The 13929-nt window shown below is 44.3% G+C and overlaps 1 pseudogene; it reads left to right on the top strand.

Moving 5' to 3' along the window:
- LOC109897236 (ADP-ribose pyrophosphatase, mitochondrial-like) lies at nucleotides 1-13773 on the top strand (annotated as a pseudogene).
- Nucleotides 13774-13929: the final 156 nt, after the last annotated feature.

Genomic DNA, 13929 nt, shown 5'->3' with positions numbered 1-13929 from the left:
ATGGCTAGAAAGCTGGTGACGCCGAACGGTCTCAGGGACGACCCGGAGGGCGAGCTGAAAGAACAGGCATTTCTTGGCCTTGTGACGTACAGGTCATGCTCCAACAGTCGTCCAAGTACCCTGCGCACCAAGGACACAGCGGCGCGTGTAGCTGAGTATATCAGAATGTCATCGATATACACCACTACACCCTGCCCGTGCAGGTCTCTGAAAATCTTGTCTACAAAGGATTGGAAAACTGATGGAGCATTCATCGACCCGTACGGCATGACGAGGTACTCATAATGCCCTGAGGTGGTACTAAACGCTGTCTTCCACTCGTCTCCCTCCCCCGGATACGCACCAGGTTATACGCACTCCTGAGATCCAGTTTCATGAAGAAGCGCACCCCATGTATTGACTCAATCGCCGTGGCGATAAGAGGTAGCGGGTAGGGCCTCCCGGGTGGCGCAGTGTTTAAGGGCGCTGTACTGCAGCGCCAGCTGTGCCACCAGAGACTCTGGGTTTGCGCCAAGGCTCTGTCGTAACCGGCCACATCCGGGAGGTCTGTGGGGTGACGCACAATTGCCCTAGCGTCGTCCGGGTTAGGGAGGGTTTGGCCGGTAGGGATATCCTTGTCTCCTCGCGCACCAGCGACTCCTGTGGCGGGCTGGGTGCAGTGCACGCTAACCAAGGTTGCCAGGTGCACGGTGTTTCCTCCGACACATTGGTGCAGCTGGCTTCCGGGTTGGATGCGCGCTGTGTTAAGAAGCAGTGCGGCTTGGTTGGGTTGTGTATCGGAGGACGCATGACATTCAGCCTTCGTCTCTCCCGAGCTCGTATGGGAGTTGTAGCGATGAGACAAGATAGTAGCTACTAACAATTGGATACAAAAAAGGGGCGAAAAAGGGGTAAAATGTAAATAAATAAAACATTTTTAAAAAAGGTAGCGGGTAACTGTGCCTCACTGTGATTTGATTGAGACCTCTATAGTGAATGCACAGGCTCAGACCTCCATCCATCCTCTGCGGCCACAGATGGTCCACGTGATGGCCCCTCCTCCAGCCACCCTATGCGCAGCCCCTCCCAACTCCATGGGCTCCAGAGCGGGGGTGATGGAAGATGGAACCGACAGAGCCCCCTCAGGACGTAATAATGAGTAAAGCGGCAGTAGACATCCTGAGCGCTCGACATCCCTTATGCAAAAAATAACTAATAGAAATGTCTAAGAAATGGGGGAAAAAGGCACCAGGAAAATGGGTACTAAATGGCCAGAGGGAACATTTGATGTCTCAGTGTGTGAGGAAATGGAAACTCTAATAAAAAAAACATAAAGCAAGGGACACAGGAAAGAAAAGTAAAAATAAAAGAGCTAGAGAAAGCAAGGTGACAAATGTTCAAAGTAGAAGGTGAGGAATTGTTAAAAAGTATAAAGACAGCTAGAGGAATGTTAGAGAAAGACAATGAAAAGTCAGACAGGAAGAAGGTGGAATGGTTTACAGAACCTCCACCATACGCCAATGGACAATTCCTGCTGGTGTAAAATAAATAAAAGGGGAAGTGGAATTAGAGGATGAGGGGTTGTTTCCTCTATACTTCCTTTAGAGTGAAGAAAGGATATGGAAAGGGGAGATTGAGCAAGGTGCAGGAAGGAACCCAGAAAAGTTTAATTGTTATGAAGGATTAAGTAAGGCCTTAGCTAAAATGAAGGTTCAAAAGGATGTAGATGAAGATTCACTGGATGAAGACATAGTAACTGAAATAGAAGCAAGAAACAGCAGAGTGGATGGAGAAATAAGAAATATAGAAAAATGCTCAAGTGAAAAGAGGGATAGAGCAAATTAAAAGAAACGGAGAGAACAGGCAAGTAGGATACAAGAGGGGGAAAGTGAAGAAGATATAGCCAGTTTTTGGGACATGATCTATGACGATGAAAGAGAGATAAGAAGATGAAAGAACCTGAAAGATATGGAACGCTCTACCCGATTTTGATTAAAGGAACCCATGGGCGGGGCCTAATCAGGCATACTAGGGGTGCCCAGAGAATCCTACAGGGGAGGGGCAGTTTCCAATAATGACCACAAGCGCTGATCAAGCACCTATGCTGCAGGTTCAAATAAATAACAGAGGCACACCTATGATGATAGATACTGGAGCCACTTACACATGTATAAATCCCAATTATGCCTCTCAGTGCTAAACAGATTGGCAGAGGGAGGACAAAGTCTCAAACAAAACTTCAATAATGCCAGCCTCAGGTTGAGTACCTAGGAAGAACTATAGCTCATGGAACTAAGGCAATAGCACCAGAACAGCTGGAAGGAATCAGTAAAGCACCCTTGCCACAAACAGTAGCTCAAATGATGACCTTTTTAGGAATGACTGGATTTAGCTCAGACTGGATAGAAGAATATGTAGTGAAGACTGCCCCATTGAGAGAAATAATGAAAGGAGCAGGTCAGCTTAATCTCAGGGCTAAACTCGACTGGAACAATGATGCTCTGGTTGCATTTGAAACATTAAAAAAGGAAATGCAGACAGCACCAGCCTTAGCGGCTCAAGACTACACAAAGCCATTTTAGTTATATGTAGTAAACAGGTGCGATGGTTATGTAGCAGCGGTACTTATGCAGAATACATGTAGTGGAAGGCGGAAGCAACCCATTGCTTACTACAGTACTGAACTGGACTCTGTTGCCCAGGGATATCCTCCTTGTTATCAGGGAGTGGCAGCATTGCAGTATGCATATGACACTCCTCACACACCTCCTCCTCACAAAATGTGTATTAACCAATTCAAGAACTTCAGAATACATGACTCTGCTAAATTATTCAGATGTCTCTATTAACGATGTAATACAGTACATCCAGCTGAAAGAATTCCATTGGAATTCGAAGGAACTACTCATGATTGTGTAGCAGTATCTCTAACATTTACCAAACTAAGACCAGATCTTGAGTCTACGCCTTTTCTGGACAGAGAAGGACTTGTTTAGAAGAATACTTTGTAGATGGCTCCTGTTACAAAGACTTTACTGGTAATCATGCAGGATATGCAGTAGTAAGAAAACAGGGAAAATATTTTATAGAGGAAAAAACTGAATACTGTCCACAACCATGTTCAGCTGGTTGTGGACAGCATGTTCACAACCAGCATGTTCAGCATGCAGCATGTTCAGCATGCAGCATGTTCAGCATGTTCAGCATGCAGCATGTTCAGTTGGCAGAACTAATGGCTCTTACTGCAGCATGCGTTTTAGGGAAAGGTATTTCAGTAAATTTATATACTGACTCAGCCTATGTACACAGAGTATGCAATTTATTTGGAGCTGTGTGGAAACAAAGAGGTTTTAAGAAAAGTGATGGTACCCACATACAACATCACGTACAAATTGTAAAATGAATGATGGCATTGATGTATCCTACCAGACTAGCGATAGTAACATGCCAGGCACATAAAAAAGGAAATTACTTTGTTGTTAAGGGAAACAATGCGGCTGATAAGGCATCTAAATACACTATTTCAATTTTAACAGCACCGATGGTTAATCCTTGAATCAATACCTCAGGTCGGATGATATCATTAGGATGCAGGAATGTGCCGGACTGTATGAGCAATCCATGTGGCACCAAAGAGGGGCAACCAAAGATGACAGGGGATTTTGGAGATCCCATGAAGGGGACATAGTGGCACCTACTATATTGCTTAATTTGCTTATTGCTGATGCGCATGTGTTGGACCATTGCACAACGGGGGTGGTGATAAGAAGGATTAAAAAGCAAGGTTACTGGTCACCATACCTACAGGCAATGGTGGATGATGCATTAGCGAATTGTGAGCTATGTGCTCAAAACAATGTGAGGATAGGGATAACCACACCCATAGGCCATATACCGGTACCAGAAGGACCATTCCAACACCTAGTAATGAACTATGTGGATATGATAAAACCAGTAAATGGCAAAAGATACATGCTGGCTATCATAGACAGATTCAGTAGATGGGTAGAAGCAGTACCCTCAACTGATCAGGGATCAGGAACAGTGATACAATTCTTGACCAGAGAAGTAATACCTAGGTTCGGAATTCCAACAGAAATGAGTTCAGACAATGGTTCAGCATTTATTCAAAAGACAGTATAACAGGTAGTACAGCAGCGAAGGCTTAAACAAAGACTAGGATATGTTTATCATCCCCAGTCACAAGGATTGGTTGAAAGAATAAATGGTACTCTTAAGGCTAAGATAAATAAGATTTGGGCTAGTGCAAGGCTTAATTGGGTGGACGCACTACTGCTTGCTCTAATGAGGTATTGCATGCAAACTAACAGAATTACACATCTAACACCGCATGAAATGCTTACAGGTCGACCTATGCCAGTGCCAGCTCTAAGGGGGCCCTAAAAAGGACCCTCATTAGAACAATTAGAAATAGAGTTAAAAGCATATGAGACAACTAACTTCCATACATAAAGTTATCTATCTCCAGGAAAAAGGGTGAGAACATGAACCAGGACCAGAGGTTCCCTGTCAAGTGATACCAGGAGATTGGGCCTACATCCGTGTGTTCAGAAGGAAGTGGAACGAGCCATGGCAAGAGGGTCCCTACAAGGTGGTCCTAGCAACACAAACAGCCGTCCAGGTGGAAGGAAGCACCACGTGGTACCATCTAAACCACTGCACCAAAGCTCCAAGGGAGATTGAATGACCATTGAGCCCGGAGGGAACGAAAGGAGAGGATGCTGATACACCAGGTAGGAACCTGGAGGAACCAGAAGGAGACAAGGATCATGGCGCAACGCCCAATAGTCAACAGACACTCGCCTGAATATCCAGAGAGCATGTTGCTCCTGATGACATACCTACTCTGATTAGCATACCCCCTGAGTCCCTTCCCTGCTCCACACCTGGTAATTTGGTGGATGGGACTACCAGCTCTCTGTAACCTAGAGGGCAACCAGTGGGTCCATCTCTTCTATATCATGATTCTTGTATGATGACAATGTCTGTATTTTCAATTTCTTTGAAGTCCAGGTTCCTGCTCTTTAGGCCAAAGGCAGATGACCTCAGGTGTGAATCCGGGTAGCGTTTCCACTCACTACCACATATGGTGATGATAGGAAGCCCAGTGGTAGTGGGAGAAGATGGAACGAGATGGATTTTGACAGACGTTATGCTAATTTTCTCATTGATGAAACGTTTTAATTCAATACAGTTTTCTGTTTCCAAAACTACAATCTGCTACAAACAGAGTGGACTAAGTTTTGTATATTTTACCCTTTCTTTGCCAAAGATTTAAAAAATTACGTTGTTTAGGAGTGCAAGGGCGAATTGAGTTATTGCACAAGCGCACTTCACAGAGTAGATGTTCCCTAACAGAAATATGCAAATGCATGCTAGAACACAACAATAGGATCTCCCTATCTCCTACTTGGCTCTTGCCCCCTCCTTGCTTGTTCTGCCCACTATGATTCATTTGTTCCCATTAGAAACAACAGGCTGTGGTCTATCTGAGGTTAGTTAGACAAGTCTTTTGTAAAGTGTGTGGCAACTGAATGAAACATCGAATCATATGAGCAAAGGCAGCTTCAAAATTATTTCTGAATGCGCCGTCTGCAACAACACTGAAATATTCCTATACGATTCGGTGCACTCCTTTTTTTAAAGCAGCAGGCTTTGACTGTATTGCCTGGTTACTGCATCATTATCAGTGTGTATACAGGACTGTACTGTGTTGACTGACTGGTACGAGTGGGACGAAACTGGGTTGGGCCGATTCAAATAGCACTTACCCTTTTAGGATTTCCATATTGCCTCTGCATTTCAGGAATCAGGTATGGAATCATTCTGAAGTAATTTTGGAGACCTAAGATCATTATTTTCATATCATTAGGTAGTTTCTGTTCTTTTCACCTTCTATAGACTACTATTGCCTAGTTGTCTGCATTGTAGCTACTCTCTGTTTTATGTTACTATTGTCATACATTGCTGAGGTTACTTCAAATTGTACTTTTAGATATTAAAGCCTCAGTACCAGTGCCTGTAGTCTCTGTGCTACCGCCCAGTGTCTTCACCATGCCCTCCTCAGCCCCTCACAGCAAGGCCAGATGCCCAAAGTACCCCGGCTCAGAGACAGAGCAGTTCCCAGTGCCTGATGACAAAGTGGACTGGAAGACCGACTGGCCCCAGTACAGCCCAGTGAGCTACACTGCCACGTCTGTGCTCATCAAGCCTGTATGGGCCAATCAGGACATCGGGTGAGGGAGAGAGAGAGGGTTACAAATTAATTTTGTCATCTGTTTTACTGACATTTGGTTGTAACTGATTAGTTGACATTTATGATTATTAAGTATTATTACAATGTTGTATTATTTCACAGGTCTTTCACAGGTCAACATCAACAGCATTCAAATATGCCAAGGATGCCATTTTTGGATCAAATTGTGGAAATCTTAGCAGGTATTACTGTTGATGCTGATGTAATCTTGTTAGGTTCTAATTTTAAGAGTAAATGAATCCACGGGCACTAGGAAAGCTTCACCAATTTTAATTATTCCCAAAGGGTCGATAGACCTGCATTCAGACAAACAACATTTCACAGAAGCACTGATATTTAACGCTTTCTCCTAGGTTGAGTCTTCTCCTCCACATCTGAACAGCCAATGCATCTCTGTTGCTAGACAGAACCTTAGTTATATACAGTATATCACAAAAGTGAGTACACCCCTCACATTTTTGTAAATATTTGAGTATATCTTTTCATGTGACAACACTGAAGAAATGACACTTTGCTACAATGTAAAGTAGTGAGTGTACAGCTTGTATAACAGTGTACATTTGCTGTCCCCTCAAAATAACTCAACACACAGCCATTAATGTCTAAACCGCTGGCAACAAAAGTGAGTACACCCCTAAGTGAAAATGTCCAAATTGGGCCCAATTAGCCATTTTCCCTCCCCTGTGTCATGTGACTCGTTAGTGTTACAAGGTCTCAGATGTGAATGGGGAGCAGGTGTGTTAAATTTGGTGTCATCGCTCTCACACTCCCTCATACTGTTTTTGTGATATACTGTATGTTCTAACGTGACCTTTACCCCCAAAGCGCTCACTCCTCCCCAACTCAAGGCTGTCATGGTTATTGATACTAGACAGTGTCTCTTCACCTCCCAGAGGGTCCCTGAGGGCTAACAATAACATATCCTGACATAATGTAAACGTTATACATTAACCTCTCTCCCTCAGTGACATTGTTATGTTCTAAGATTTCCACCCATCTCCCCTACACATGCCAAAACCATCTGTCTCACGACCGGGAGACACATGAAGTGACGCACAATTGGTCCAGCATCGTCCAAGTTAGGGGAAAGTTTCGCCGGCCGGGATGCCCTTGTCACATCGAGCTGTGATGGGCCAGGAACATGCACGGTCACCAGATGTATGGTGTTTTTTTGTGTGTGGATGGGTATAATTTGTATGTATAAAATGTATAATAGTAATATTTAAAATGACTAAATCGGGTAATTTTGTATACATTTATTTAAATTTGCATCGGGCCACTTCTGGGGGGATTCTGGTAAGATGCCAGCAAAGTCGGCTGAATTCCTGTAGACAGAAACGATTCTGGGCAGTCATTCATTTTGATTCTGGACCGAGTCCGACACCCGATTCTGGGCCGACTCAATCAGTTCCGGCTCCCTGGAAGAGGGCCGCTTCCTCATTGCTAGCTGGGTAAGTAAGGGCGACAGGGTAGCCTAGTGGTTAGAACGTTGGACTAGTAACCGGAAGGTTGCAAGTTCAAACCCCTGAGCTGACAAGGTACAATCTGTCGTTCTGCCCCTGAACAGGCAGTTAACCCACTGTTCCTAGGCCGTCGTTGAAAAAAAAATGTTTTTCTTAACTGACTTGCCTTGTTAAATAAAGGTAAAATGAAAGTAGTGTTTTGCTACAGAGTTCCACATGAATATCAATATCAATTTTAAATAATTTACGTAAGCTAACCCCTGGCCCCCTCTAGGTGAGGACCCAATCACGCAGCAGATCCGATTGCTACCAGGTAACTTTCCCACTTTATTCCATCAACTCTTAAACTATGCATCTACTTTTCAGATAACTAAACCCGAACCTTCCCACAAACTCTCTTTAAAGTCAAACCAACTCCTGTGCCCAATTTTGGCCACCCCTACCCCCTAGGCAAGATCATTTGTGTAGAGCAATATGGTAGTAGTATCCAGGGATGTGGTCAATTCAGAAAGTAAACCAAATTATAAATGTTCCAAATTGAAATGTATTGGGGGAAAAAAATTGAATTTCAGTGTACTTTCTGGATTGACTGGAATTTAAATGGAATGGCCCCCAACCCAGATAGCTCCACCCTGACCGTGCCCTCTGAAAGGCTATGTGGAGTCCTCACCATATTGGTTACATCTCTCTCAGAAGTGCCTATGACCCTCAAACTCAACTCTGGACCTTGAAGCTAGTGCCATTGCATTTTTTCATTGTTCCCTTCTAATCAGGGACTGACTTAGACCAGGGACACCAGGTGTGTGCAATTATCAGGTAGAACAAAAAAACATCAGGCGTCGGACCTCGTAGGGTAAGAGTTGAATACCCCTGGCCTATGGAGTTAGTGGTAGATTTCCGTACTGTAGTCTCCGTAGTTTATCCTGTCTCTACTGTATGTGTCACCGCCCTACAGGTGGACGAGAGACTCAGCTGGACAGCAAGTGTCACGCCCAGTGTCCAAACTGCCAGTTCTGCAGTTTGTGTCCATCCTTAGGAGAGACTGTGGGGAGTGGGCCATCCCAGGGGTCAGTGGGATTCTTTAAACTCCTTCCTTCCTCCCTCCCTCCCTCCTCTGTCTAACCCTCATCCTCCACATACAACACCTGTTTTGCCAGTCACATTCTGTTAAAGTTCCCCAAAGCACACACATCCCTGGGTCACTCGTTTTTTCATTTTGTTGCAGCTAGCGACTGGAACGAGCTGCAACAAACACTGAAACTGGACAGTTTTATCTTCATCTCTTCATTCAAAGACTCAATCATGGACACTCGTACTGACAGTTGTGGCTGCTTTGTGTGATGTATTGTTATCTCTACCTTCTTACCCTTTGTGCTGTTGTCTGTGCCCAATAATGTTTGTACCATGTTTTGTGCTGCTACCATGTTGTGTTGCTGCCATGCTATGTTTGCCATTTGGTACGCTGTCATTGTAAATTGTTCTTAACTGACTTGCCTAGTTCAATAAAGGTCAAATATGATATATATACAGTGCCTTGCGAAAGTATTCGGCCCCCTTGAACTTTGCGACCTTTTGCCACATTTCAGGCTTCAAACATAAAGATCTAAAACTGTATTTTTTGTGAAGAATCAACAACAAGTGGGACACAATCATGAAGTGGAACGACATTTATTGGATATTTCAAACTTTTTTAACAAATCAAAAACTGAAAAATTGGGCGTGCAAAATTATTCAGCCCCCTTAAGTTAATACTTTGTAGCGCCACCATTTTCTGCGATTACAGCTGTAAGTCGCTTGGGGTATGTCTCTATCAGTTTTGCACATCGAGAGACTGAAAGTTTTCCCATTCCTGCTTGCAAAACAGCTCGAGCTCAGTGAGGTTGGATGGAGAGCATTTGTGAACAGCAGTTTTCAGTTCTTTCCACAGATTCTCGATTGGATTCAGGTCTGGACTTTGACTTGGCCATTCTAACACCTGGATATGTTTATTTTTGAACCATTCCATTGTAGATTTTGCTTTATGTTTTGGATCATTGTCTTGTTGGAAGACAAATCTCCCTCCCAGTCTCAGGTCTTTTGCAGACTCCATCAGGTTTTCTTCCAGAAGGGTCCTGTATTTGGCTCCATCCATCTTCCCATCAATTTTAACCATCTTCCCTGTCCCTGCTGAAGAAAAGCAGGCCCAAACCATGATGCTGCCACCACCATGTTTGACAGTGGGGATTGTGTGTTCAGGGTGATGAGCTGTGTTGCTTTTACGCCAAACATAACGTTTTGCATTGTTGCCAAAAAGTTCAATTTTGGTTTCATCTGACCAGAGCACCTTCTTCCACATGTTTGGTGTGTCTCCCAGGTGGCTTGTGGCAAACTTTAAACGACACTTTTTATGGATATCTTTAAGAAATGGCTTTCTCCTTGCCACTCTTCCATAAAGGCCAGATTTGTGCAATATACGACTGATTGTTGTCCTATGGACAGAGTCTCCCACCTCAGCTGTAGATCTCTGCAGTTCATCCAGAGTGATCATGGGCCTCTTGGCTGCATCTCTGATCAGTCTTCTTGTATGAGCTGAAAGTTTAGAGGGACGGCCAGGTCTTGGTAGATTTGCAGTGGTCTGATACTCCTTCCATTTCAATATTATCGCTTGCACAGTGCTCCTTGGGATGTTTAAAGCTTGGGAAATCTTTTTGTATCCAAATCCGGCTTTAAACTTCTTCACAACAGTATCTCGGACCTGCCTGGTGTGTTCCTTGTTCTTCATGATGCTCTCTGCGCTTTTAACGGACCTCTGAGACTATCACAGTGCAGGTGCATTTATACAGAGACTTGATTACACACAGGTGGATTGTATTTATCATCATTAGTCATTTAGGTCAACATTGGATCATTCAGAGATCCTCACTGAACTTCTGGAGAGAGTTTGCTGCACTGAAAGTAAAGGGGCAGTTTTTGATTTGTTAAAAAAGTTTGAAATATCCAATAAATGTCGTTCCACTTCATGATTGGGTCCCACTTGTTGATTCTTCACAAAAAAATACAGTTTTATATCTTTATGTTTGAAGCCTGAAATGTGGCAAAACGTCGCAAAGTTCAAGGGGGCCGAATACTTTCGCAAGGCACTGTATATATATATATATATATATACTGCTCAAAAAAATAAAGGGAACACTAAAATAACACATCCTAGATCTGAATGAATGAACTATTCTTATTAAATAGTTTTTTCTTTACATAGTTGAATGTGCTGACAACAAAATCACACAAAAATTATCAATGGAAATCAAATTTATCAACCCATGGAGGTCTGGATTGTTACGGCTTTCTTCCGTTGAAGGAGAGTCGGACCAAAATGCAGTGTGGTTAGTTCGATACATCTTTAATAAGGAAAAACACAAACAATACAAGAAACGGAACGTGAAAACCTATACAGCCTGTCTGGTGCAATAACTAACACAGAGACAGGAACAAATCACCCACAAACACACAGTGAAACCCAGGCTACCTAAATATGGTTCCCAATCAGAGACAACGAGAATCACCTGACTCTGATTGAGAACCTCAGGCAGCCATAGGCTATGCTAGACACCCCTACTCAGCCACAATCCCAATACCTACTAAAACCCCCAATACCACAACACAACACAAAATAACCCCATGTCACACCCTGGCCTGACCAAATAAATATATAAACACAAAATACTAAGACCAGGGCGTGACATGGATTTGGAGTCACACTCAAAATTAAAGTGGAAAACCACACTACAGGCTGATCCAACTTTGATGTAATGTCCTTAAAACAAGTCAAAACGAGGCTCAGTAGTGTGTGTGGCCTCCACGTGCCTGTATGACCTCCCTACAACGCCTGGGCATGCTCCTGATGAGGTGGCGGATGGTCTCCTGAGGGATCTCCTCCCAGACCTGGACTAAATCATCCACCAACTCCTGGACAGTCTGTGGTGCAATGTGGCGTTGGTGGATGGAGCGAGACATGATGTCCCAGATGTGCTCAATTGGATTCAGGTCTGGGGAACGGGTGGGCCAGTCCATAGCATCAATGCCTTCCTCTTGCAGGAACTGCTGACACACTCCAGCCACATGAGGTCTAGCATTGTCTTGCATTAGGAGGAACCCAGGGCCAACCGCATCAGCATATGGTCTCACAAGGGGTCTGAGGATCTCATCCCGGTACCTAATGGCAGTCAGGCTACCTCTGGCGAGCACATGGAGGGCTGTGCGGCCCCCCAAAGAAATGCCACCCCACACCATGACTGACCCACCGCCAAACCGGTCATGCTGGAGGATGTTGCAGGCAGCTGAACGTTCTCCACGGCGTCTCCAGACTCTGTCACGTCTGTCACATGTGCTCAGTGTGAACCTGCTTTCATCTGTGAAGAGCACAGGGCGCCAGTGGCGAATTTGCCAATCTTGGTGTTCTCTGGCAAATGCCAAACGTCCTGCACGGTGTTGGGCTGTAAGCACAACCCCCACCTGTGGACGTCGGGCCCTCATACCACCCTCATGGAGTCTATTTCTGACTGTTTGAGCAGACACATGCACATTTGTGGCCTTCTGGAGGTCATTTTGCAGGGCTCTGGCAGTGCTCCCTCCTCCTGCTCCTCCTTGCACAAAGGTGGAGGTAGCGGTCCTGCTGCTGGGTTGTTGCTCTCCTACGGTCTCCTCCACGTCTCCTGATGTACTGGCCTGTCTCCTGGTAGCGCCTCCATGCTCTGGACACTACGCTGACAGACACAGCAAACCTTCTTGCCACAGCTCGCATTGATGTGCCATCCTGGATGAGCTGCACTACCTGAGCCACTTGTGTGGGTTGTAGACTCCATCTCATGCTACCACTAAAGTGAAAGCACTGCCAGCATTCAAAAGTGACCAAAACATCAGCCAGGAAGCATAGGAACTGAGAAGTGGTCTGTGGTCACTACCTGCAGAACCACTCCTTTATTGGGGGTGTCTTGCTAATTGCCTATCATTTCCACCTGTTGTCTATTCCATTTGCATAACAGCATGTGACATTTATTGTCAATCAGTGTTGCTTCCTAAGTGGACAGTTTGATTTCACAGAAGTGTGATTGACTTGGAGTTACATTGTGTTGTTTAAATGTTCCCTTTATTTTTTTGAGCAGTGTATATATATATAAAATAACCTGCTCTTTCTCCTCTTCCTCGCCTGCTCCTCTTTCCTTTTTCTCACCTGCTCTGAACATATGTATCACTATATCATCTTGGCCATCTTGGGAGCATAGGGCATCAACCATGGCTCTACACCTCACTGTATTCTTATGGATGACATGTGTGTAGGGTATGGTAGACCCGGGGGAGCTGGTGTCCCTCACCCTGCAGTGTGAGTTCTCTGAGGAGGCTCTGAACTCCCTGGCAGCTTCCTCCCAGGACAGAGATGTTCTGGGATGTTCAACTCGCTGGGTCTGGAGATCAGCAGGCTAGAAATAATTTAATTTCCTCATATATTTCATGAGGAACACCACTTATATTTTTCATTTTGTATTTGTTTGTTTAGTTGACATAAACCATGTTTTCTTTCTCTCTCTCTGTCCCTCATCTACTTCTTAGGTTTATAATGACTATGTAGATAACCCAAGAAATAATGACAACTCTTGGATGGAAACGGTTGCTGTCAACTTCCATGATGATACTGGTATCTCAATGATATCTCTTATAATATTACAGACACTGATAAACAACAAGTTAGGGCAGTCTTATCTATGCAGAAACAATGTTGACTAAATTCAATGAAAACCATAAGGATTTTGCTATTATCACAGCAGGATAGCATGCAACATGTTTCCTTATACTTTTAATTGTTCCCCATTCTGCTCTTTATTTGTACATACATTACAGCTATCTGAAATTTAGATTCTTGTTCTGGTTACCTTACGTAACAGTGTGAGCGAGCTCCCAATGCAAGTGGGCGATGATGCCGGGCAAGTCCACTGGATTGACCTTGACTCCGTCCCTATCCCTCTATGCAAGCCACTCCATTTCTTGGAGGTGATCGCTAAGGAGAGGCATGCTCACTGGTAACCATGGAAACAGTGTTTGGCCGAAGGACTATGATGATTCACACTGATGTTGGTGCAAGGTTGAGGAGAATATAGTGATGGAATTTTGAGGTGGTGTGACCTCAAGTGGTGACACACTGTTCTCACGTTCAAGAGGATTGGCCAGAGCAAGGCCCTG

This window comes from Oncorhynchus kisutch, linkage group LG10 (assembly GCF_002021735.2).
Source record: "Oncorhynchus kisutch isolate 150728-3 linkage group LG10, Okis_V2, whole genome shotgun sequence".
NCBI lineage: Eukaryota > Metazoa > Chordata > Actinopteri > Salmoniformes > Salmonidae > Oncorhynchus > Oncorhynchus kisutch.
The sequence above is the reverse complement of the archived record's forward strand: the minus strand, read 5'-3'. Positions and strand labels throughout refer to the sequence as shown.